We start from the raw sequence: 26,032 nt of genomic DNA, 5'->3' as shown, positions 1-26,032 counted from the left end.
AACTGTACTGCACAGTTTCGAGAAGTGTGGCTTTCAAAGGATGGCTGTGTTTTGCTCTGCACAGTGTTTTGGAAAGTCCAGATTAGCTAGGATCACCTTTAAAAACAAAGCAAATTAAATTTCTCTTTCATCCCGACCATCATATTGTGCTCTCTGCAACTGCCTGCTCTGATGTACCTTAATGTTTCCCGTTCCAAGTGATCTCCTTCTTCCCCCTCCCCTCCCCTCCAAACACAAACCCCTAACCAGATTCATTGCGTGAGTCCATGGTCAGTTTCAGGTTGATAACATAAACTGCCATTTCTCCATCAAATTACTTGAGTAATGTAGTATATTGCGGGCCAAAAACTCCAGCATTTAACAGTTTAATTGGTGGTATTTGTTGGCAAGCTTCTAACTCAGCATTTTTGCTGTGTTGCCAGAAGAGAGCTGGACTTGCCTCGAGAGCCGGTTTGATTTTTGCACTCTAGACTTGTGGGAAGCAATTATACCTGCAACTGACATAAGAGGAAACTTACAGGGGGTGGGGAGAGGTTTGAGTACAAACAGGCGTTCTGCAGTCAGTAGGAGTTTTGGTGGACAAATATATTTTGCTTGGTGACATTCAGATTTTGCGCTTTGAATTTAACACCACAAAGGGTCTTTTAAAAGTCTAGGATATGCTGTATGCTGCTTGATTAGTGATGGATTTCCGTTTTTGTGCTGTTGAAATAGCTACAGAAGGGAATTATACATTCAAAAGTTTTAAGATTTATTAATAATGAACAAATTAGGGCAGCAAATTAGGATTCCAACTGAGGAGGAAGCAATCCAATGGTTTCATGGAAGACTAGAGGTCAGTCATCACATATTTCGATGCTGAACCAGTGAATGGGGACAGCCAAATTACTGGAGCCAAACTATAACTCTGTTCAGATGTTCATCACATAGGTAGAGTAGGAGTGGGGAGTCTCAGGCTCAGTGGCCAAATCTGTCCCTATCAGACCTTCAGAGCTAAGGATGTCCTCTCAGTCTCTCCTTTTCCCCATCTTAAATTCAGTTCTCTACATTTTGCAGCAATCTACATTAAAAAATCAATCTTCATGACGATTCATTCACATTTTAGTGTGAATTTCCCCCGAAAAACACATTTTCCATGCATTTTTTACTAATGTACACATTTTTGCAAGAAATTTCCCCTAAAATAGTGCATTTTTGTTTGTTATTTTCGCAAACACACTTTTATGCACTTTTATGCACACCCCCCACTTCTATTAATGCTGGTTGATTGGTGAACTGCGCACAAAATTCAGAGAAATGTGACTGATTTTTCGAAGCTATGAAAGGACAGCAAGCAGCTCATTGTTTTAACCAGTTGTTGTTCTGGCAGCGGCTGCATCGCCAGACCCAACCCCTATCCTTTTCACGGTTTGTTTTAGGATATATATTGGGAGAAAGAATGTGGATAAAGTCAAACTGGAGACAGCATGATGGCAAAGTTGTAGATTTACTGCCAAGAAAGTGGGGAGTCACTTGTGAGTTTTTCTGCCTTTGGTGCCAGAATAGCTGGTCTGGCCTTGACTCTGCACCTTGACTTTAGGAGAGGTGGCACCATTTGCAGCAAAATGTCTTGGAAAGCCCTATCCATAATATAGGGGAATTTGCATCCCACTGCAAGGAAATTGCTCCTGTTCCCCTTTTAGAGACTGGGACCTCCTAGAGTCTGGATAGCCTGGACAGTAGTTCAGACATTTATTATTCTTGTGGGATAGGGTGGGGGTATTGGTTTGTGTTTTTTGGTTCTTGTTTTTATCGTGTACTTTGTGTTTTTATATCATATTTTTATGTTGTGAACCACCCTGAGATCTAGGGATCATGGGCAGTATACAATTATTATTATTATTATTATTATTATTATTATTATTATTATTATTATTTCAGATGTAGCGTTGGTTCAGACTGACCCCTAGTAATTGTCTTTAGTTAGGAATCTGAGCCTTAGTTTGTAGAAAGCATTGTGGGTAGTTCCACATAACTGGGCTCTCTGTTTACAGTTGCTCTTAAAGGTAAAGGTAAAGGGACCCCTGACCATTAGGTCCAGTCACGAACGACTCTGGGGTTGTGGCACTCATCTCGCTTTATTGGCCACGGGAGCCGGCATATAGCTTCTGAGTCATGTGGCCAGCATGACTAAGCCGCTTCTGGCGAACCAGAGCAGCACACAGAAACACCATTTACCTTCCCGCTGGAGTGGTACCTATTTATCAACTTGCACTTTGACGTTGCTTTCGAACTGCTAGGTGGGCAGGAGCAGGGACCGAGCAACAGGAGCTCACCCCGTTGCGAGGATTCGAGCCACGACCTTCTGATCAGCAAGTCTTTAGGCTGAGGAATATTTCTGTCATCCCAGAAAAAGTTCACTTCGCAGAAGTGAACAAGTCTAGCAACTTTAGGCTTGTTCACATGTTATACTGAACATCAGTACAACAAGCTGTCTGCACAGGTACATGTTTTTGTGTGAAAGAGTGTATACACTTGCTGAGCTCAGCTATGGTATGCACAGAGTGCCCGCTTGTCGAATGCTACATGTATGGCTGTACAGCTCAGCTATTATTATTTTTTTGCACACTTTGCATACGTGTTGATTGTGACACGCACAGCCCTTTTGAAAGTGAATTCTCTCCAGCTAGTTGGCTGTTTCCTTTTCTTTCTCTCCCCCAACATTTTGTGAGAGGATGTGACTTGCACACACATTTTCCACGAGACAAGAAAATAGCCAAGCAAATCAATGAAAGCTGAAGTGAAGCTGATGGAGGGCTCAGAGGTGGCCTTTCTTACAGGGTGGTGCAATCTTGAGAGACATTCTGCTAATGTTCAGCCCTTTCTTCAAAGTTTTTCTTTTTAAAGCTGAAACATAAATGGATATGACTTTGCACTAATGTTTTTAGGGGGTGTACAAGCTACCTTTCATTGGCCCAGAAAGGGCCTTGGGGTTTTTTATTTTCACACCTGTCCCAAGTGAAGACAAAACATCCGCAGGCATTTTGAAGTTCCTACTATCAACTCCACTGCTGCCTTCTTCCCATCCCCTTGCTCCTAAGGACCCTAAACTTTCCTTGAGCAGGAGATGAGAAAGATGGGGGGAGGCATCATATTCCCACTGAGGAGGGCATGTTGAATATATGTCCCAGTGGAATGTGCCGCCAATCATGTCCACTTTATTGGTGGGGTGTCACTTTTGTTAATTTTTAAAATTAAGGTTTATAGAGAAAAATACAAAACCTACTATCTCCCCCCTTTTTCAAACCAAATCAGGACTTTTATATAGATCCCATAAAAACATAAGGGAGGTATTAGAGTAGGAAAAAGAAATAAGAAGAAGAATAGACAATAGGTTAAAAGGGAAAGATAGAAAAATAAATCCAGAAAGTAAAGAACTTCCAATTCTTCATCTGTCTGCTATATAAAAACAATATTCACTTCGTCCAATCAATACAACATCCCACAAAGCCACTTTCTGTAAACAAACATTATCTTCAATCCTCAAATCCAGATGTTGTGATTTCATTTTCTTTTTCAAGCATAAAGTCTATGAGAGGTTTCAAACCTTTTAACAAACGTTAGCAGTGACTTTTCTCTGATTAAACGAGTCAATTTCACCATCTCGGCGCAGTCCGTTTGTTTTACCAGCCATGTGCCCTTCCATCTTTCTTGCGTATACAGTAGAAGTATTGCAGCCGTAATCATACATCGTACCAAAGTTCCATAGTCCTTTTCTAACTGTATATCCATAAATCCCAGCAGGAAAAGTTCTGGTTTCAGCTGAAAATCAATCTTCAAAACTCTCTGTCTCAAATGTGGGGTGTCACTTTTGGCTGAGTGCATCAGAGCATGCAGTACTTGTGGTCTGTCACTGGTGGAAATATCACACATTGCTTTGGGGAAGGACCAAAGATCAGTGGTTGAGCATCTGCTTTGAATACAAAACATTCCAGGTTCAATCCCCAGTATCTCCAGAAATACCAGAGAGCCACTGTCAATCAGTGTAGACAATACTGACCTAGATAGACACTAGCCTGAGTTTTTATTGTTATTATTTTGGTGGGTGCAACATGCAGAGGCTCAAGGTGTGGGATGTAAAGGGCCCTGCTCAACGTGCAACTGCTTGCAAACTTTTATGAGCACCAATCTTTGATTACTCATTACTCACCCTTAATAGGCAGGCCACTTACTCATCAGCATAAATGTCGGGAAATTTGCATACATTATAATGTGCTGGTTTGAGAGATGGTGCTTGCTGCTATGTCTGTGCTTGATTTGTGCCGATTCTCTGTCTGCTTTAGCAGCACAGGCCTGGCTTGATCACGAACTTTGCTGTTGAGATTTAGCCCGCCGAGCCGACAGTGTTGAGCTGTAGCTCGAAAATGTCGACTCCAGTGCAGAACCTCTGCCCCTAGGGCACACAGAAATGAGCATGGAGAAGAATGGCCTGTTTTTAAGCTCTTCCTATTTTGTATATTCTACAATACGATAGTTGCTTTCACGCTCTTTATATCCCCTCCACAAAATAGTTTTGTTTCACCACCACCACCCATTTGATATTCTACATTTATTATTTTCATTCCCCCTTCCAGTCATCTTTGCTTTAACTGGCCACCTCACCAAGGAATCCTTTCTTTGGTAGTGTCAGGATGCTGTCAGCAGCTCCTAGCTGGTTGCCCAGGAAAGTATAAAGACAAGGAAAGGTTTCTTACCCTCCTTTTTTATTCAATATGTACAGAGAGGGGCTATAGAACCCAGCCTCTTGGATAATGGCGTTGTCCCAAGTGAATCTCCACCCCCCGTCTCTCCCACTTCATCATTCCTCATTCTCATCATCTCCTCTATGGGTGCTGCTGCCTGCCCTCTGTCTTTGAGCTCTTTGCTCTCCTACTTTCAAGACTTGCTGGGTTCTGGGGGTGGGGTCTGGAATGCTTTCTAATGACACCATGTCTGTCAGCTGTCACTCCTCCTCCTCCATCTTTTCCTCTCTCATTTTCCCCCAACTTTCCACTTCATCTGCCTCTGAGCTGTGGCCTCCTGCAAACCATGGTTGCAAATCTATAATATCTTCCTCTTCCTCCTCCCTGGAAGGGTCAGGATAGGGGAGGCAGTCTCCACCATTCCTCCTCCTCCTCTGCCCAGCCCCTGACAGGTAGCAGGAGACAGATGTCCAAACAAACAGCATTATATTTTCTTCAACTTAGCCTTTTCGTCTTCAATATGATTACCTGAAGTACCAATGGCACATACTTTCCCCAGTCTCTGCCCATGCTCCACCCCGTTTTGATAAGCAGACATCTAATTTCTTAACTGTTGTCTAAATACTGGTAAATAACCAGAGCCATGTGAATTGTCAACCAGATTCAATGCTAATCTAACATAATTGCTAGTTTATCATGCTGCACTGAAAAATATTAATGGCATACTTAGAAAAATCTAGCTACCTTCACAAATACAAAATGTACAAATACAAAATATATAATAATAGTAACAAAATACTAAAAGTAAGCAAGCATTTAATTATTCTCCACCTTTAAAAATCTGCTTCCTAAAAAACAAAGTGTATTCAATTAGTCAGTGAATATTTTCTGGAAAATATTTTTAACATTCAAAACATTTCTAATTCAGCACAGGATTAAAGCAGGAAAATGTGTGCATTGTTGTAAATGAAATAAATGCATGACATCATGACATTTTTCAGAAATAAGATATTATACCCTCTCATTTCTGCTTTTGGCAATGCATGCTGCTGATTGCTGAAAATCCCATCAGGAGTGGAGAGAATCTGGAGGTTGTTGGGTTTTTTTCTCCACTACACATTTAAGCACATCAGATTGTATAGGAACCACAACAACAATGACAGTGAGCAAGCGATATGAATATTGTTTATTTGTGTAGATGAAGCCATTGCAAAAAACAAAACAAAAAACAACAATGAGCCAAGCAGAGTCATAAGCTTGGAGATCAAGAACAGTGATGAGAAGTTCACAGTGAAAAGTCTATCACATGATCAGTATGGACGACTGTTCATGAGCAGCTGGATGTGAGGTGGGATATTTTGGGGGGCACGAATTTTTCAATTCCATCAATGAGCTTTCCTGCTTGCTTTAGACAAACTTTGTCACCTTCTCTACCTGGTTCATATGTACAGATGCAAATTTAGAAAGAGTTGCTAGGATGTAAATAGGAGTACAATGTGTCTCGATGTGGGGGAGATCGTGATCTGGCGATCTGGGTGCCTGCTCACTCTGCTGTCCAAGGCTGAGGGTTGATGGCGGGAGCAGCTGGTGTGATGAGGCAGAGACACTAAGCCACTCTCTTGATTGCTACTATTGCTACAGCTGGACAGGACTTTGAGGGAAGGTTGGACCCGTATTGATTCATCCAAATCCCATCACCCCCAGCCCATGGTCAGGGATGAAGGGAGCTGTAACATTTGAGGAGCACATGCTCTCTACCCTGACCTATATGAAAATCAGGAAGATCCAGTTGAATGGTACCCAACTTCTGGTTGGGCAGTCCTGCCATGTGTGATTTCATGCCACAACCCGCCCAGTTATAATAGAGTCGTGAAATGGGTCAGTGATCGGCTCAAGAGTTTGTCAAATGCTTTTATTTAGAAGAATTCCATGCTGTCCTTCAACAGTTGTCTCAGGGTGGTGTCCAATAGTTAGAACAAGAAAATAAAATGCATTCTCACAAAAATAAGTACAGTGGTACCTTGGGTTGCATATGCTTCAGGTTACATACGCTTCAGCTTACAGACTCCGCTAACCCCGAAATAGTACCTCGGGTTAAGAACTTTGCTTCAGGATGAGAACAGAAATCAAGCAGCAGTGGCGTGGCGGCAGCAGAAGGCCCCATTAGCTAAAGTGGTGCTTCAGGTTAAAAACAGTTTCAGGTTAAGAATGGATCTCCAGAACGAATTAAGTACTTAACCCGAGGTACCACTGTAGACTTCTCAAACTTACAAACTATATGTCCTCATTTTCAGTTTTGGGTATGTAGGTTTATCAGCTTCTCCCCCAACCCTGCCCCCACCCACTCCTCATCTGACTGTGCTGTCACTTGCGGTGGGCAACATGTGAAATCTCCAAACTGGATTTGGGTGGCAACAAAGATTGAACTACCCACCCCACTCTTTCTAGGAGAAAAGAGTGACTTGTTTTGAGTGAGGGTTAAGAGATTTATGTCTCGTACACATCTTGAATAATTCTTCCTTTAGAATTCCCTTCACTGTACTTTACATTTTATGTTGGAAATAACTTTTGAAGGCTAAAAAGACTTGACAAAAACAGTACTTCAGAAGTTCGGTTTGAAAACATTTCAGAAGAAATGCGCTGATGAGTTTCCCAGGATGAGGTTACAGGTCAGGGTCAGGGAGAGGGAGTTTGGTATTTTATCTTGGGAATAAGTTCTTTGGTAGAAGAGAGAGAGAGAATGTGATAAAGTCTTGTGTGCTAGGGATGCAAAATAATTAGATGTTTAGAAGTGGGATTTTGAAAACCCACGCTGAGGAGCCTGGATTCAGAGTTGATTGGTCTGCAATTCCTTGTTAACTGGTTAAATTGCTTGCTGAAAAGGCCCAGATTTCTGCTTTCAGAAGCTAAAGTATTTGGGGATGTCTACCCATCCTGTCTTTTTTTTTTTTTTTTTTTTTGAGAAGCCATATGTCCTACTCTAGAGAGGATAGTTTCCCACTGTTATGGCTGCCAGGAGACAGCTCTCTTTCAAGGTGTTCTCTACTTGAAGGACTGTCCTATCCAACTCTGGCTTCAAGATTTTTTAAAAACCATAAGAAAGAGGGGAAGGGTCAACAGCATTTCCCTTTCTATCTGGGTGACCTTAGGCCAGTCCTTCACTCTCAGCCTAACCTACCTCACAGAGTTGATGTGGGGATTGAATGAGAAGGGGGACAACCATGTACCTCAGCCACAGAGCGCAACTGGGCAAGTCACTTAACGAATAAATGGGATGGAAGTCAGCTGTGGTGGCTGGTCTATTAGAGTGAGTGTGGCACTGCCACCTCCACCTGGCGGTCTTCCTGCTTGCAAGCAGCCCAAGGGGTGCCATTGCTTGCCAGCTTCCTCCTCCTTAGTCTCGGTGTTGCCCTTGTGGGACTCAGCCAGGAGTAGGATGGGGACAAAAGTGGAACTAGTTGGCTTCCTGTTGTTGGCTCTGCCAACTATTGGTCTCTCTGCTTTCTGCCTTACCAGTCCCAATGGGACCAGCCACCACTGTGTGCCAGTGGCAAGGCTAGGCCAGGCTGGGTTCCAGGGCCCAGAGACCCACAGCAGCAGGCAGGAAGGGGTTTCCTGCATGGGGGTGTCTGGCTTGCACCCTGTCAGGATGCTGTCAGCTGCTCCCGGCTGGTTGCGCAGGAAATTATAAAGACAAGGAAAAGTTTCCAGCCTCTTGGATAATGTCGTTGTCCCGAGTGAATCTCCATCCCCCATCTCTCCCACTTCCTTATTCGTCATTCTTATCCTCTCCTCTCCAAGTGCTGCTATCTGCCCTCTGTCCTTGAGCTCTTTGCTCTCCTACTCACCGGGTTCTGAGAGATGGAGGGTCTGAAATGCTTTCTAATGACAACATGTCAGCCAGGTGTTGCTCTGGCTCTCCCATAATTTCCCCACTTCCCCTCTCATCTGCCTCTGAGCTGTGGTCTGTTGTAAATCTATAATATCTTCCTCTTCCTCCTCCCTGGAAGGGTCAGGATGGAGGAGGCCGTCTCCACCATTCCTCCTCTGCCCAGTCCCTGACACACACCCTCAAAATCATGTGCCTGGGGCTACGCCGCCGCCCCGGCCTTCCCCACACTATGGCCCTGGGCATGGGGTACTGTCAGAATTGCTACATCAGAGGGTCTCAGTGATCGAGGTGGAGCATAAGGAATCTGGGGGTCCTTAAATTGCTTTGGCTCTCAGTTGTTCAGGGCTTTGTGAATCACACAAGAATTTTGATTCTGGCCTGATAACTAATGGGCAACCAGTGCAGCTCTCTCAGCTGCAGAGTAGCATGTTGCTCCTGTGAACTACCTGCCTGGGGCAGCCCCACCCAAAGCTCATCACAGTGATCAACATGGGATGAGAAAGAGCTCTCAAATGATTTTGGTCTTATTAGCAAGTGTTTGCAGAGCACTTACCGTTAAATGCAGTATGAGAAAGTCTGTTTTCCACTTCTTAAATGTCCAGCCCAAATGACATACCGTGGTACCTCAGGTTACAGATGTTTCAGCTTACAGACACTTCAGGTTACAGACTCCACTAACCCAGAAATAGTACCTTGGGTTAAGAACTTTGCTTCAGGATGAGAACAGAAATCACGCGGTGGCAGCATGAGGCCCCATTAGCTAAAGTGGTACCTCAGGTTAAGAACAGTTTCAGGTTAAGAACGGACCTCCAGAACGAATTAAGTTCTTAACCCAAGGTACCACTGTATCTTTAATTATTTGGCTGCTGCTCTTGCCTCGTAATACTACATTTGTAGTGGAGTTTTTTTTTAAAAGCCAAGGCATTAAAAAAAAATTGATACAGGGGAAGGGCTGGATTTAAGCACAGTGCCGAATGATGTCATCTGAAACCTAAAGGGACAGATAGTGCAATGATATCCCAGCTGCCAATCCTAAAATAACTATTTTCAAGTGTCGCAATGAAATCTCTCTGAGAAAGCAAGCACCTGGTTAGGCCCTGTAAAATTAACTTCCATCTGCTTCCATTTACAGTAAGGCCTTCTTATCATTCTCTTGGCATTATCTGGTATATATTTGGCAGTAACTGCCTGTCTTGAGCTATTTACAAGTTGTTCTAGTGGCACGGTGAGTGGAAAGGGATCAAAGCAGCAGCTCTCCTGATTGGTTGTGCTCTAAGTCAGACGTGGGGAGCCTATGCCTGTTAAGTTGTGGGTGAACATATCAGACGACACAGCGATTCTTCAAACAGCTCTTCTTTATTCAGATGCCAGAACAGAACTGAACTGAAGGGCTCAGTCAGCCTGCTTATATAGAGCTCCAGTACCTTGTTACTGTAACAACTTTCTAAAACTATCCAATCACTGAACGTCACTTTTGATCCTTCATTTGCATAACTATCTACAGTATCCATCCAGTCACTGAATGTCACTTTCGATCCTTCATTTGCATAACTATCTACAGTATCCATCCAATCACTGAACGTCACTTTCGATCCTTCATTTGCATAACTATCTACAGTATCCCCCTGCTGGCCCAGGGTGAGAACTTCAGTACATAACAATGCCCTTCCAGCTGTTGTTGGACTACAGCTCCCATCATTCCTGACCATTACCCATGCTGGCTGTGGCTGATGGGAGCCGGAGCCCAACAGCAACTAGAGGACCAAAGGCTCCCTAAGCCTGTGGCAGATGATGATGAAATATGCCTACACTCCCTAGGCTGCAATGTAATATATATTGTCAGCTGCACTACAATCAAGACCTGGCTGAAAGTCCACTTTAGAACAACATCTAATTCCTTCTTAACCTCTATACTGCATTTCATCTACTGTAGATGGTATAGAGCAGGGGTCAGCAAACTTTTTCAGCAGGGGGCCGGTCCACTGTCCCTCAGACCTTGTGGGGGGCCAGACTATATTTTGGAGGGGCGGAAATGAACGAATTCCTATGCCCCACAAATAACCCAGAGATTCGTTTTAAATAAAAGCACACATTTGACTCATGTAAAAACACCAGGCAGGCCCCACAAATAACCCAGAGACGCATTTTAAATAAAAGGACATATTCTACTCATGTAAAAACACGCTGATTCCTGGACCGTCCACGGGCCGGATTTAGAAGGCGATTGGGTTGGATCCGGCCCCTGAGCCTTAGTTTGCCTACCCATGGTATAGAGCAAGCATGTCCAACTCCCAAGAGACTGCGATCTACTCCCACTATAAAAGAAAACTGGCAGTGATCTACCCATTGTTGTTGTTGAGCTCAGGATCATCCAATCGACCAGGGACTCCCTGCAATCGACCAGTAGATCACAATTGACCTGTTGGACATGCCTGGTATACAGCAATTCAAAATAAAATTCATGGTTTAGGCATTGCTCTCGAGAGCCTTGAAGTATGTGACAAAAGTTACATATTCCAAAGCAGCGGCTCTACAACAACGAAAGACAGTGCTTGTTACCTCATACGCCAAGATCCTGTTCTCCGGAGGCTTTGGGTATTACAACACCCTACGGAACCTGTGCCAAATATCTAAGGGATCTACTACTCCCCTCCCATCGAAGAGCCTTTATGCTTGCGAGATTAAATGCTTTCCCTTCTGCAGTGACCAAAGGCAGATTCTCACATGCTGCATATCAAGCCCGTTTGTGTGCTTGCAACCAAGGAGGACCTGAGTCAATGGACCACATTCTCTTAGATTGCTCTTCACCCAGCAGACCTCACCAACTGATGCTGAGCAAAATGTTGGGCTTCTGGCCTATAACTCCGAGAAGCCAAATAAGGTTTCTCCTGGCAGATCGGGAAAAAAATATCACTGCTTTGAAGGTGAAGGTGAAGGGACCCCTGACCATTAGGTCCAGTCGTGGCCGACTCTGGGGTTGTGGTGCTCTTTTCGCTTTATTGGCCGAGGGAGCTGGCGTACAGCTTCCGGGTCATGTGGCCAGCGTGACTAAGCCGCTTCTGGCGAACCAGAGCAGCGCACGGAAATGCCGTTTACCTTCCCGCTGGAGCGGTACCTATTTATCTACTTGCACTTTGATGTGCCTTCGAACTGCTAGGTTGGCAGGAGCAGGGACCGAGCAATGGGAGCTCACCCCATCGCAGGGATTCGAACCACCGACCTTCTGATCGGCAAGTCCTAGGCTCTGTGGTTTAACCCACAGTGCCACCCGCGTCTCTATCACTGCTTTAGTAGCCTCCTTTTTAGCCACAATCTTACCTGAAAGGTTAATAATAATAATAATTAATAATTTATTATTTATACCCCGCCCATCTGGCTGAGTTTCCTCAGCCACTCTGGGTGGCTTCCAATCAAGTGTTAAAAACAATACAGCTTTAAATATTAAAAACTTCCCTAAACTTTCCCAAAAATCCATCCTTTCAGGGAACAAGACAGGGCGAAGCAGAATATCTAAGTTCACACGATCACAGTGTGACTTTATGACCCTCGACAGCTTTATCCATGTCCTTTTAATTATCCCGGTGACTTGAAATGTTCTATACTGTGATACCAATAAATGTATTTGATTTGATTTGGTTTGATTTGTCAGCTGGAGACAGCAGGTTGTAGAATCATAGAATCATAGCATTGTACAGTTGGAGGGGATCCTGCAGATCATCTAGTCTTCTTCTCCCCGTGATGGAGAAATATGCAGCTGTTCCATACTGGGATTGAACCTGCAACCTTGGCCTTATCAGCACCACGCTCAAACCCAGGCATAGGCAAACTCTGGCCCTCCAGATGTTTGGGACTACAATTCCCATCATCCCTCACCACTGGTCCTGTTAGCTAGGGATGATGGGAATTGTAGTCCCAAACATCTGGAGGGCCGGAGTTTGCCTATGCCTGTTCTAACCAACTGAGCTATCCAGACCTTGTATCCAGCATTAGTTCTATTCAGAGAACACCCACTGAAATTAATGCCCATTAACTTTGGCATGTCTCCTCTGAGTAGGGCTGGCATTGGATACAACCCAGTAGGTTAGTCATGCTCACCCTGTGCAATGCCCTCCCATCAGATGTTGGAAGCCGCCCAGAGTGGCTAGGCCAACCTAGTCCAATGGGCAGCATACAAATAATGCATTATTATGATTATGATTCTATGATTTTACGAGTGTGCCCGCTACAGCCATCCTTGCCTCTCCAATGCCACCTGCAATTCTCCCCTCTGAAACATGTGGAGCGCCACTGAGATAGACAGTGTAAAATGATACACTGTGAGGCAGGAAACCCTAACATCACATGCACACTGATATGGTCTGAATTTTTCTAAATAAAAAAATAAAAACACCAAAGGTGCAGGGAGTTGGGATGGATGTATCTGTCAAGTTTGGTGCTCTCATTTTCTCATTTTTCAAGTCTTTAAGTCAGCCCCCCACATTTCTGCAACAATTTGCAACAGAAAAAAAAAATGCTCATGAAAATTCCTCAGTGTTTGAGTGTGAATTTCTCCCAATAAAACACATTTTTGCATGCAGTTTTGACTACTGTAATGCAATTTTTTAACATTATTTTCACTAATATATTCATCTTTATGCACCCCCATATATGAATCTTTGTGACCGTTATTTGATTGGAGAACTGCATCGCAACATTTGCATCAGTGTGAAGTTCAAAGCAGTTTCTCATGTTCCAGTTCTCAAGTTTCAGAAGGTGTGAACTAAGGAGTTGCACCTTTAAATGCGAATTGAATCTAATTTCTCCCCCCTCCCTAGTGGGAACACCTTGGCTGCTGGATCTCTCTCCCTCTTTTCTGACCTCAGAAACAACCTCCTCAACCTTTTCCCATAGCAATAAAAGCTTTTGTTCCCTGAGTTGTTTGCTTGAACATGAATGACTAAGGGACTTTGATTGAAACAGGAAGGAAGGGAAAACAAATTGTTCACTAATGTGCTCATCACTGATGCCATAAGTGTCAGCAGTGTATGAGGAATGCTGCAATTAATCATCGGTGGAAATGAATACCTACATTGGAACTAGGGATATCATTTTCTGAAAATCTCGTGTCAAGCATACCCTCGCAGATTTTTTCTTTTTTTCTAATTCCATTCTCGCTTCTTGGTTTTGGAGAGAGGTGAGTTATTCCCCTCCCAGTTCTGCTAAAAATAAAATTGCCACACCATGTGCATTAATGTATATATTTTTCACGCATTGCTGTACATATAGCATTATATGTATATCATACTCATCTGCACTCCAGGAGTCCCAAAATAACCAGCACATAACCAGATATGTACAGCAAGGCTGTGGAACTGTATAAGTATACTTAGGTAGTAATGCTTACAAAATTTTGCTGCAAAAATATAGTGCAATGTGGGGGCTTGACTCTTTCATATATATGTGTGTGTGTGTATTTTTTCCATGTCATTTTGTGTATAATTATTTCGGCTTTTATGCCCGTGGCTGAGGACAATTGTTTGAACCTTTCCAATGGGCATGGGGGGTGGGGTGGGAAGGGAGGGGAAGGAAAAACTGTACGTGAAATGTAAAAATTGGAAGGAGATAATATAATGTATGTAAAAATATAGAATAAAAAATTTATAATTATTTCAGCTTTTAAAAAACACACCAAGCAACAGCGCATGAGAAGCTTGGACATACAGTGAGAAGCCTGATGCGAAAGGTTGACTGATGCTGCAAAAGCTCAATTGGGTGGGGACTGCCAAATTCCCTGTATAAATCTGTTTAAAACTAATCCCTCCTCCATCTTGATTTTGGAGCGCATCTTTCCCTAATGTCTGGGGTCCTTTGATCCAGCATTCTAGGATGCCTGCGTGCATCTTTTGCGAGTTAAATAATTCACTGCCATTGGGTTGACAGACGGAAACAATTTAGGTAATATCAGGTCTGAGTAGCCATTTGGGAAATCTGTCCCGATTCTTTTGAGTTGAGATGTGGGTTCTAAATGTGTCTCGGTTTTAGCAGGAGGAGAAATAATGCGATTGTTTCCAGTGTCTTGCATTTTAAGTGATTTGGCTCGCGTAATAAAAGCAATGAATGATTGTTACATGTCAACTGGGAAAGGTATCTTGTTTTTCTGGCTGCAGGCTGCAGGCTGCAGTGCCAACTGAAAATCTAGGGAGCAGCCATCTTGATGTGTCCCACATCTATTATATATTTTGGAAATTTATTTGTTTGCTCTGCCTTTGGACACTTTGCAAGATATCGGGACTAAATCTTGCATGTTGGCTCCTGAGTTCAAGGAGCAGGTTTCATCTATGTTTGGATACAATTGGATGCCATTTGGAATCAAGCAGGTGGACTGAACCTGGCAAAACTGCATGGTTTTTTTTTAGTTTCTTAGTGTTTCTGGATGCGGGTGGCGCTGTGGGTTAAACCACAGAGCCTAGGACTTGCCGATCAGAAGGTCGGTGGTTCGAATCCCTGCGACGGCGTGAGCTCCCGTTTCTCTGTCCCAGTTCCTGCCAATCTAGCAGTTCGAAGGCACGTCAAAGTGCAAGTAGATAAATAGGTACCGCTCTGGCAGGAAGGTAAACGGCATTTCTGTGCGCTGCTCTAGTTCGCCAGAAGCGGCTTAGTCATTCTGGCCACATGACCCGGAAGCTGTACGCCAGCTCCCTCGGCCAATAAAGCGAGATGAGCGCCGCAACCCCAGAGTTGGCCATGACTGGACCATTTACCCTTTACCTCTAGTATTCCTGGGGGGTGCCTGGTACAGTAAAGGTGTTCTAGTACACTTTAATTCAAGCTAATATTGTTTGTATTGTTCCTTTTTTATGGACAGGAAGAACTTTTTCTAAGTTCTGCTTAAACTCAGATCACCCTGCTGCTAGAGTGGCAGTAGTTAATATTTGTTGCTTGCTTTTCAGTTAAAATAATATCCAGAGGAGTTTGCAATGAAAAACAGCAAGTGTGTAATATAGTGAATGTGATTCCCCTCCCCAGTTTTTATAACAACACCAATTTTATTAAAATAATATTCAAAGACCCTTGCAAGGAAAAGCAACCAAAATGCAATATTAAACATTAAAATTGCAAATTCAGTATAACAGTACCAAGAACAACAAACAGCTTTCCCTCCTGCTGCCTTCAAGCAAAGCAGTTTCTGGGGCTCTGGCTCAGCATTTCTGAAGGATCACACCAAATGTTGCCTTTCCTTTGACAACTGCATGAAGGCTGCCCCCAGGATGCTGGATTAGGTGGGGATTCATCAAGGTACTAATGTTCTTTAGGGTGGTGTGCAAAGGGCTATCCTGCTGCAACCTTGCATCTGAGATATTAGGTGGAGAGATGGTACAGTGGTACCTCAGGTTACATACGCTTCAGGTTACATACGCTTCAGGTTACAGACTTCACTAACCCAGAAATAGTCCTTCAGGTTAAGAACTTTGCTTCAGGATGAGAACAGAAATCGTGCTCCGGTGGTACAGCAGCAGCGGGAGGCCCCATTAGCTAAAGTAGTGCTTCAGGTTAAGAACAGTTTCAGGTTAAGAACGGACTTCCAGAACGAATTAATTACTTAACACTGTATTCTACTCAGAGTCACCCTAGGTAGTTAGGGAGGAACATCCTCTCATCAGATGTCCAGGAGATAAGGAACTACACAGGAGAAGACATCTGAATGCAGCCCTGTATTGGGAAGTTTTTAATGTTTAATGTTTTATTATGTTTTTATATGTGCTGGAAGCCGGCCAGAGTGGATGGTGAAACCCAGCCAGATAGGCAGGGTATAAAAAAAGAAAACAACAACAACATTTGAATCCGCAAGGACAGATTTCATAAAACCCACCTAAAGCCCATTTGAGCTTCTAACTAACTGCGTTGTGCAGGCGTGGAAGGCAGAAATGCAGTTTAAAATGTACTTGCACCAGATTTTTAAACCAACTGTTGGTTGTATGGCAGGAATGGGGAGTCTACAGCTTTCCAGATGTTGCTACAGCTGCCATCAACCCTGATAACCACGGGGCTGCTGGGAGCTGGAATCCAAGAACATCTGGAAGGCTACAGGATGCTGACCATGTTTGGTGAACAGTCAATCTTTTACTTGACTGTTTTGATGAATTGCTTGATTGCTTTGAATTATGGTAAGAAGGCAGGCAGGGGGAGAATGACTGCTTGGCTGGGAATTTGTCCATATGAACTACTCTCTACTATTGGCCAGTCATCGAACCTGCAGCTTCTGTGACATCCACCGCAAAGAAGCAGATTGTAGGGAAGGGTTATTTATAACATTGCAATAACTGAGACTATCTGAGTCATCTAAGGGAGATTATTACAATCGCACCCATCTCCTTGCAAGACCTGGAGGTGCCTGCATGATGGAATTGCTGTTTGAATAGGAGCTTCGTTTGTGTGTGAGCAGAAATCCTTTTGAACTCGATAGACATCTGCTGTAGGTGTCACACTCAAGTCCACTTGTTTATAATACTATTTTGCAGATAACGTTTGTAATCTGAATCTATTCTACAATGTAATTATAGGCGATTGGGATCGTAGCCTCAGGCAGCCTGGTATCTGGTGAGCAAGGATGCCATTTCAGATTAGATGTTTATAAACAAGTTGTTTTTCTTCATAGTAATAGCACTCCTTACAAATCACATCTCTTTTAACATTGAAATTCTGTATGCACTTATTTGGCAGTCAGTCTCATTGACTTGAATGAGACTTACCAGTAAGTAGACACACATAGTATTGCCCTGTAAGCATCTCAGTCACAACATAAAGGTGTAAGGGGGTATTCAGCTATGTCCTATTCAGAGTAGAGCCGCTGACATTAATGAACCTAAGTTAGTCGTGTCTCTTAACTTCCTGGAGCAGGAACCGGCAAGCCACTCCAGTATCCCTGCCAAGAAAACTCCATGGACAAAGACAATAGGCATATAAAAGTTATGACGCTGGAAGATGAGCCCCTCAGGTCGGACGGCATCCAACATGCTACTGAGGAAGAGCGGAGGACAAGTACAAGTAGATCCAGAGCTGATGAAGCAGCCGGGCCAAAGCCGAAAGGACACTCAGTTGCGGATATGCCTGGAAGCGAAAGGAAGGTCCAATGCTGTAAAGAAAAATATTGCATAGGAGCCTGGAATGTAAGAACCATGAACCTTGGTAATTTGGATGTGGTCAAAAATGAGATGGCAAGAATAAATATTGACATCCTGGGCATCAGTGAACTAAAATGGACGGGAATGGGCGAATTCAGTTCAGATGACCATCATATCTACTACTGTGGGCAAGAAACCCTTAAAAGAAATGGAGTGGCCCTCATAGTCAACAAAAGAGTGGAAAAAGCTGTACTGGGATGCAATCTCAAAAATGATAGAATGATCTCGATATGAATCCAAGGCAGACCTTTTAACATCACAGTAATCCAAGTTTATGCGCCAACCACGGGTGCTGCAGAAACTGAAATTGACTAATTCTATGAAGACTTACAACACCTTATAGAAATGACACCAAAGAAGGATGTTCTTCTCATTATAGGGGATTGGAATGCTAAAGTAGGGAATCAAGAGATAAAAGGAACAACTGGCAAGTTTGGCCTTGGAGTTCAAAACGAAGCAGGGGAAAGGCTAATAGAGTTCTGCCAAGAGAACAAGCTGGTAATCACAAACACTCTTTTCCAACAACACAAGAGACGACTCTACACATGGACATCACCAGATGGGCAGCATCGAAATCAGATTGATTATATTCTCTGCAGCCAAAGATGGAGAAGCTCTATACAGTCAGCAAAAGCAAGACCTGGAGCTGACTGTGGCTCAGATCATCAGCTTCTTATAGCAAAATTCAAGCTTAAACTGAAGAAAGTAGGAAAAACCACTGGGTCGGTAAGATACAATCTAAGTCAAATCCCTTATGAATACACAGTGGAAGTGAGGAACAGGTTTAAGGGTTTAGATTTGCTGGACAGAGTGCCAGAAGAACTATGGATGGAGGCTCGCAACAATATACAGGAGGCAGTAACTAAAACCATCCCAATGAAAAGGAAATGCAAGAAAGCAAAGTGGCTGTCCAACGAGGCCTTACAAATAGCGGGGGAGAGAAGACAAGCAAAATGTGAGGGAGATAGTGAAAGATACAGGAAATTGAATGCAGATTTCCAAAAAATAGCAAGGAGAGACAAGAAGGCCTTCAATGCAAAGAAATAAAGGAAAACAATAGAATGGGGAAAACCAGAGATCTGTTCAAGAAAATTGGAGATATGAAAAGAACATTTCGTACAAAGATTACCATAATAAAAGACAAAAGTGGAAAGGACCTAACAGAAGCAGAAGACATCAAGAAGAGGTGGCAAGAATACACAGAGGAACTATACCAGAAAGAAATGGATGCCTCGTATACCCCAGGTAGTGTGGTTGCTGACCTTGAGCCAGACATCTTGGAGAGTGAAGTCAAATGGGCCTTAGCACTGCTAATAACAAAGCCAGTGGTGATGATATTCCAGCTGAATTGTTTAAAATTTTAAAAGATGATTCTGTTAAGGTGCTACACTCAATATGCCAGCAAATTTGGAAAACTCAGCAGTGGCCGGAGGATTGGAGAAGATCAGTCTACATCCCAATCCCAAAGAAGGGCAGTGCCAAAGAATGCTCCAACTACCGCACAATTGCACTCATTTCACACGCTAGCAAGGTTATGCTTAAAATTCTACAAGGCAGGCTTAATGTGTAACGAGAACTCCCAGAAGTGCAAGCTGGATTTCGAAGGGGCAGAGGAACCAGAGACCAAATTGCAAACATGCGCTGGATTATGGAGAAAGCTAGAGAGTTCCAGAAAGACATCTACTTCTGCTTCATTGACTATGCAAAAGCCTTTGACAGTGTCGACCACAGCAAACTATGGCAAGTTCTTAAAGAAATGGGAGTGTCTGATCACCTCATCTGTCTCCTGAGAAATCTCTATGTGGGACAAGAAGCTACAGTTAGAACTGGATATGGAACAACTGATTGGTTCAAAATTGGGAAAGGAGTACGGCAAGGCTGTATATTGTCTCCCTGCTTATTTAACTTATATGCAGAATTCATCATGCGAAAGGCTAGGCTGGATGAATCCCAAGCCGGAATTAAGATCGCCGGAAGAAATATCAACAACCTCAGATATGCAGATGACACAACCTTGATGGCAGAAAGTGAGGAGGAATTAAAGAACCTTTTAATGAGGGTGAAAGAGGAGAGCGCAAAATATGGTCTGAAGCTCAACATCAAAAAAACGAAGATCATGGCCACTGGTCCCATCACCTCCTGGCAAATAGAAGGGGAAGAAATGGAGGCAGTGAGAGATTTTACTTTCTTGGGCTCCATGATCACTGAAGATGGTGACAGCAGTCACAAAATTAAAAGACGCCTGCTCCTTGGGAGAAAGGCGATGGCAAACTTAGACAGTGTCTTAAAAAGTAGAGACATCACCTTGCTTCAGGTGGATCACATTTGGTCAAAACTCTCCACTATGACCTGTCCATCTTGGGTGGCCCTGCAAGGCATAGCTCATAGCTTCTCTGAGTTATTCAAGCCCCTTCACCACGGCAAGGCAGTGTTCCATGAAGGGGATCACCTTGCCAACAAAGGTCCGTATGGTTAAAGCCATGGTTTTCCCAGTAGTGATGTTTGGAAGTGAGAGCTGGACCATAAAGAAGGCTGATCGCCGAAGAATTATGGTGCTGGAGGAGACTCTTGAGAGTCCCATGGACTGCAAGAAGATCAAACGTATCCATTCTTAAGGAAATCAGCCCTGAGTGCTCACTGGAAGGACAGATCCTGAAGCTGAGGCTCTAATACTTTGGCCACCTCATGAGAAGAGAAGACTCCCTGGAAAAGACCCTGATGTTGGGAAAGATGGAGGGCACAGGGAGAAGGGGACGACAGGGGACAAGATGGTTGGACAGTGTTCTCGAAGCTACAAACATGAGTCTGACCAAACTGCGGGAGGCAGTGGAAGACAGGAGTGCCTGGCGTGCTCTGGTCCATGGGGTCACGGAGAGTCGGACACGACTAAACGACTAAACAACAACAAGTTAGTCGTGTCTCTTAACTTCAGTGGGTCTACTGTGTGTAGGACTAGCACTGCATGCCACCCTATGTATCGATGCAAACTTGCAGAAAAGTGTGTGGCACAGTCTAGCTTGGACCTACCTGTACTACTTCAAATTGGAGTGTTTTATATATAAAAAAATAACGTGCAGATGAAAACCTACGACGTCGTGGAGAGGGCTGTAAACCAGCCTTCTCTCTAAGATGCAAACTTTCCATTGAAATCAAAGTAATTGCCTTCCCCCTTGCTAGGTTTTGCTGCAACCTTCTCAGGAATGTTAATCATTATCACCATATAGGCTCGATAAAACCCTTCTGCATAAATTAATGTTCCCTATCACTGAAGAGCCAGGTTAAGAAGGGTTTCTTATCAAGGAAGGGGGGGAATCATTTGGCTGCCTATGTGTTAGATATGGTATCTTTTACTGAAGGCAGATCATTTTTCTCCCCAGGCTTAGAGGCAGTATGAAAGGCGGATTTCTCTCTGTGGTGTGTGTGCCCATCTTGCTTCCAGTTCCGAGAATCAAGTTTGGGTGGTGCTTTGATGTTGTCATTGTCTACACTCCACACTCCACTCGGTTTCCCTTCCTAGTTTTCTGTTCCCTTCCCACAACAGCCAGTCAGCATTCCGGTTGCCACTGACAGACCTCAGTCCTTATAGGGCTGTTTTTGGGATTCTTTCCCCTCTCCCACTGGGAACACACCAGGGTCACCAGAGGTGGTAGATCTCAATAGGCGTTCTAACTTCATTTTAAAAATGCCTAGAAATATCTACTATTGTGGAGTGGCAGGCGAAGATGATGGATTTTGCTGAGTTGGCCAAACGGACTTGCAGAATCCGAGATCAGGATGATCAGAAATTTCAGAAAAACTTTAGTAAATTTATGGTATATTTAAATGACAACTGTAAAAATTTAAAGACACTAGCAGGATTGAAGTAATTCCTGCAATGTAGATAGGATGTTAAGAAGTAAAGAGTTAGGATACCCGACTGGATTTGATAAGGGATACCAGCTGATGAGAGGGAGGGAAGTCGCAAGCTCGGCAGAGCAAAAAGGTTTATACATTGATTAATTACTGTTTAAATAAGTGTGTAAAGAAAATAATTAAAAAATATTGGGGGGGGGGGAGTACAAATACAAATGCCTTTGTTGCCTTTAAAAAAAACAAAAAACAAAAAAAATTATTAAAGATTCCTTGGTTTACAAAAGTATGTGCCATGTCTCTTTTCTCAAGTTACATTTTCTACAGATCTGTTTCATGTGTTGAGACATTAGTGTTAAATTAGGAAGAAAAGGGGGAAAGAACTTCATTGGCTATGGGTAGTTGGAGATCACTGTCTACTTTTGTGGTTACCTCTTGTTAACTTGCCTTCCTGTGCAATTTCCATAGGAGCAAGTGTGTTATAGCAAATGTGCACAAAAGAAATGAGCACTGCTCTTAAGGTGCCTGGTTGGCTAACAGATTAATTGCACACACAAGGAGTGTCTGGATCAGACAAGTGGCCCATCCTGTTCTCATTGTGGCCAGCCAATTTGCCTATGGGAACCTCCAAGATGTTTGTGAGTGTAACGCCGTTTGCTCACCTGCAGTTCCCACCAATTGGTGTTCAGAGGCATCCTGTCTCTGCCTTGATAGCCTTGTCCTCCAGGAGCTGTCAAATCCTTTCATTCAAAGCCACCCAAGTCAGTAGCCACCACTGCCTCTTGTGGAAGAGTGAAGAAGCACAAGCTTTTGCGGATCAAATGAAAACCCTATGTTAGAGGCCAGACATCCCTAATGCCAGCAGCAGAGCCGTCTTTTCCATTGGGTTTACTGGTGCGTTGCGCCAGGGCGCCAGCCTCTCAGGGGCGCCCCAGCGAGCGAGAGAGCTGCGTGGCTTTGCCGGCGGCCTCCCCTTTCCCTCCTGCACACCCGCCAGCTGCGTCCCATCTACCATATGGCTGGCGGGTGTGCAGCTTCCGTCCCAAGCCCCCGCGGGAAGAGAGCGATCCCTGCAGGGGCTTGGGAAAAGGTCAACAACTCTGGGAAATGGGGGGTGGGGCTCTGGAGGGATCTTTGCACCATGGCGCCAGATATGCTTAAGACGGCCCTGGTCAGCAGTGTTGTTTTTGGCGATTTCCCCAAAAAATATATAGCTCAAAATAGCTCACAAACTGTCAGGCTTCAGGGAATCAGATCCCTCCCCCAGTGGCAGCAAAGAAGCAGATTTAAAAAAAGAGTTCTTACCAATTAGTTTATTCAGTAATCACAGCGGGAGAGAAAGGAATGCGGTCTCTCTCTAGAAATGGCGTTGCTCCAAGTGAAGTCCCACCCTTCCCTATTCTACGTAAGTCCTGCGTTGGCTAATCTGAGCCTTCTGCCACTGAGCTCTCTGCTCTACTACCCTCAGTCCCCGCCTGGTCCTGGGAGTGGGGGGGGGGGGTGTCAGGAATGCTTTCCAAGGGGTCTGTCATCTGTCTCTTCTCCTGGTGCTGCTTCTTCCTGCTGTTCTTCCAATACTTCCCAGCTTCTCCCCGCTGCAGCCTCTGAACTATGCCCTTCTGCAAACCACTGTTCTGAATCTATACTGTCCTCCTGTTCAGAAGAAAGGGGTGGTGCCCCCCACCATTCCTCCTCAGTCCACCCCCTGACACAAACGGCTCAGCAACTTTTGTGTTTGGATTTTCACTTTCTGAACTATGGCAACCCTAGGTGCTCTGGCCCCAAATAGCACAGGGAATTGGAATTGAGCAGGAAATTGGATTTTCCTCTCCCCGCCGCTCTGTTTGTGGACTGTCCAGAGGTGTTTAGTTGACGGCGGTTGGAAACAGTATGCTGGAGCAGATGGATTGTTTCCCAGACCCAGCAGGACTTTTGTGACGAGAGCCTAAGATGGCCGAGCACATACGTTGCATGCGAAAGCTCCCAGGTTCAATCTCTGGCATAGCCGCCATAATAATAATAATAATTTATTATTTGTACCCCGCCCATCTGGCTGGGTTTCCCCAGCCCCTCTGGGCAGCTTCCACAAAGACCAAAAATACACTAAGATGTCACACATTGAAAACTTCCCTGAACAGGGCTGCCTTAATATGTCTTCTGAATGTCAGGTAGTTGTTTATCTCTTTGTCATCTGATGGGAGGGCGTTCCACAGGGCGGGCGCCACTACCGAGAAGGCCCTCTGTCTGGTTCCCTGTAGCTTTGCTTCTCGCAATGAGGGAATCGCCAGAAGGCCCTCGGCGCTGGACCTCAGCGTCTGGGCAGGACGATGGGGGTGGAGACGCTCCTTCAGGTATACTGGGCCGAGGCAGGTTAGGGCTTTAAAGGTCAACACCAACACTTTGAATTGTGTTCGGAAACGTAGAAAAATGACCAGGGAGCAGGTGGTGTGAAAGACATCTGGCTGATACAAAGCTGCTGCTGCCACTGCTAGTTCTGTAGTATTATGGTTCAAAGGGCAATGTTCTAACAAGGTATGAATAATGCAGCTTCCTGTGTTCTCTGAGGCGGTGCATATAGAAATATCTTGAGCATGCGAAGTCCTGTTGCACTCGGGTACCGCTTTTGGGCTTCGCATGGGGATCTGGTCAGCCACTGTGTGACCAGGATACTGGACCAGATGAGCCACTGGCCTCATCCAGCAGGCTATTTTTATATTAACAAATGCATTCCCCCACAAAGGAGTGGCTTGCAGATTAAAAGCAAACATGAGTAATGCATGTGCTTCTATCGTTTATGATTCTCAACAAACAGGCCAAAAGGCCCATGAACTTCAGGTACAGTCTGTGACATGTCTCTGCAAAGTTTCTAAGTATAGAAAGCAAGCACAGTGACCATGATGGGGGGTGATCACACGATCTTTCTAAGCTTTGCTGTGCTAATTTAATGCTAATTTGATGTGCTTGTGAGCATGTAGGAAGTGGAATGATTCCCTCTCTCCCATCACATTCACATTTGGCTAGAAATCCGGAGAGACAGAATAGCTGCAAAGTTCTCTTACATCACCAAACATTGGAGCTAAAGTATTTAAAGCAAAATTGCAAATATGTCGATTGGGGAAAATGTGCGCTAAAATGCTAACAAACATTTGTGAAGGTTTCTTGTTTTTTAAAAAAGAGAAGATTAGCAAACTGATGTAGAGGTGTGAAACATAAGTTTGGAAAAATGAGAAATCGAGAGAAAGTGAAATGGACAGATTCATCCATCACTAATGATGGAGAGAGATGCTTGCCCATCAGACTTGCCCGTTGTGGAGTTGGGTTTCCAGGCTATATACTAATGGGTTGTTTTTTGCTAAAGGACTAGAGAGCACTGATGAAGACCTCATCCTCTATTCCTGGTGTTTTTTTTTTCCTGTGTTGCCTCTAGGCTGGATCTTGTGGGTGTTGCTACAGCTGTGCATGTCGGTAATGAGCCTTACGCTAAATGTTTCCGGTCTGCTATGTTCCCGGGAGGATCTTGTGAGCTTCAGCCGAACGGGGTCTGCTTTATATGAGTGATTTAACGTGGTGTAAGCAATCTGCATGCTCGGGGTGTGCATATGTGTGAGGGAGAAGCTGCCATTGGTATCACATTATTTTATTAGAGTTTCAAAGCTGATATTAAGTGGACATGATTTCTTCCCATGGACCATTAATTTTGTTTTATTGCTGGCCTGATGGCTATTACCCCTTCTTGCCAATACATTCCTCCATTAGGCTTGTACAATTAACAAAATATGAGCTGTTTAAAGCATTGCTATGAACAATGGGTCACTGAGAAGCAGGTCTGGGGAAAAGAGGGGTGGTTATGTGAGTGCTTTGTGACCATGAGATGCTATGGGGCTGGCAGAGGAGAGTGTGTGCAGATCGATTTGTGTCCCTTTGCAGATAGAAAGCTCCTTTCTACAAAACATTTTCTACTTTGGATGTGGTTGCTCAAATCCAAAATACAATTTGAGTTATGAGTGGTGCATGTCTGTTCTGTCCCCCCCCCCCTTTAGAAATGTGCCAGAGCTGGGGCCCAATTCGTTTCCCTTCTTTTGTGCACTTAAGGGCAAAGGCAATTGTAGCACAAGATATACATACCCAAATGCAAAATAACAGGACTGTCACATGATTACATCTAGTCAATTAATCATCCGAGTGTTAGTTTATTAATCAGATATATCTGCATACATTTGCATGGGATTAAAATGAGTGGCTCAGATGTCAAAGCATGCATTCATTGCTTTTAGGATGGGGGGGGAGTGAGAGAGAAATCTGTGACCCTTCAGAAGCTGCTGGACTCCTTCAGGCCCAGCCAGCATGGCCAATGGTCAAGGTTGATAGGAGTCCAGAAGTATCTGGTGGCCCAAAGGTCTGCACCCCTT

At 44.1% G+C, this 26,032-nt stretch overlaps 1 protein-coding gene across 5 annotated transcripts in view; it reads left to right on the top strand.

Moving 5' to 3' along the window:
* PKNOX2 (PBX/knotted 1 homeobox 2) overlaps positions 1-26,032 on the top strand; it is a 438,447-nt gene that overhangs the window by 68,364 nt on the left and 344,051 nt on the right. The window contains exon 1 of one of the 5 annotated variants that reach the window (XM_083713655.1): positions 5,864-5,883. The exons of the other annotated variants lie outside the window; for them this stretch is intronic. The gene's annotated coding sequence lies outside the window, so the exon portion shown is untranslated. Of the gene's footprint in view, positions 1-5,863; positions 5,884-26,032 lie in introns of those variants that run through there. 5 annotated transcript variants of the gene reach the window in all.

Source organism: Podarcis gaigeae, assembly GCF_964106915.1.
Source record: "Podarcis gaigeae genome assembly, chromosome: 15".
Classification (NCBI taxonomy): Eukaryota; Metazoa; Chordata; class Lepidosauria; order Squamata; family Lacertidae; genus Podarcis; species Podarcis gaigeae.
Note: the sequence above shows the minus strand (reverse complement) of the source record. Positions and strands in the feature narration are given on the sequence as shown.